The sequence below is a fragment of the Propithecus coquereli genome, unplaced genomic scaffold (genome assembly GCF_000956105.1).
Source record: "Propithecus coquereli isolate 6110/MARCELLA unplaced genomic scaffold, Pcoq_1.0 Scaffold284, whole genome shotgun sequence".
NCBI lineage: Eukaryota > Metazoa > Chordata > Mammalia > Primates > Indriidae > Propithecus > Propithecus coquereli.
Window position 1 is genome coordinate 989380 of NW_012148441.1, and position 1079 is coordinate 990458.

A 1079-nucleotide genomic window follows, 5' to 3' on the forward strand; every position below is an offset into this window, starting at 1 on the left:
AAAGTGAAAAATATTAAATTTATCATGATTTATTATAGTGTATCTTTTGACACAGTTCGACACTAGGCAAACCATAAGGGAATAGTGAGTGATCATGTGTGTATAAAAAAAAGTATGTGAATTGAAAGGGAGGCCACCTGAAAAATAGGAAACTTCCACTTTAGCAGATAAATAGCTTGTACCTGAAAGGAGGAAAATAAACTAGTTTGGTTGCTAAGGGCAACTCTAAATGCTATTTCTTCAAGCATGACATTTTATTGTAAGATTCATGTCTGTGCCTCTCCTATTTATCTATCTGCAAGTGATTAAGATGATGCTATTTTAACTCAGGTGTGCACACAACTGTCAGCAGTCGTGAGCTGGGTGGCAGAGAGCATAAGCACATGAGCTAAATTCCATACCTTATGTGATGCCCAAGGCACAAATGTGAATGACAAGGAAAGCTAGAAGCCTGAGGAAATATGAGCCCCTTATCAAGCAGATCGTTGCCCTTGTCAGGTAAGGCTGACACTTGCTAGAGTGTAAGAGGATGCCCATTTGTTTGGTGCAAAACCACAATTGCTGTAGAGTGGAAAATTACCCCAAATTAACTTGAAATATTTGTGGGGCTTTTTTTTGCAGCTCTTTGTCCAGTTACCTGATATAAGGTTTACAAAATAAGTTATGGATATGAAAATAAATCAGGTAAAAGTTACCATAAAAAAACTTGTAGGGATGCTCCATAAATTAGTACAGATATTATTGTAATGTTTGGTTGAATACTATTTCAAACGATATTTATAATTTGTATTAGATAGTATTCCATGACCTGTAAGCATTTATAACTACAATTTTAAATACAAAGCATTTAATGTTGCTGTTCTTGTGGTTCTCTGTGGAAGTTGTGTTGCTCATCTGTGCTGAAAGAAAACTACCAGTTCCATATTTTTCAATGAAAACATGGTAAGTCACTAAATAAGGTCCCATTATAACTTTGGTATTTGGTATTTTCTATTTGTATAAGAAGTTTGTTTTGCTTTGTTTTTGAGACAGGGTCTTGCTCTGTTGCCAGGCTAAAGCACATGGAGTGCAGTGGCATC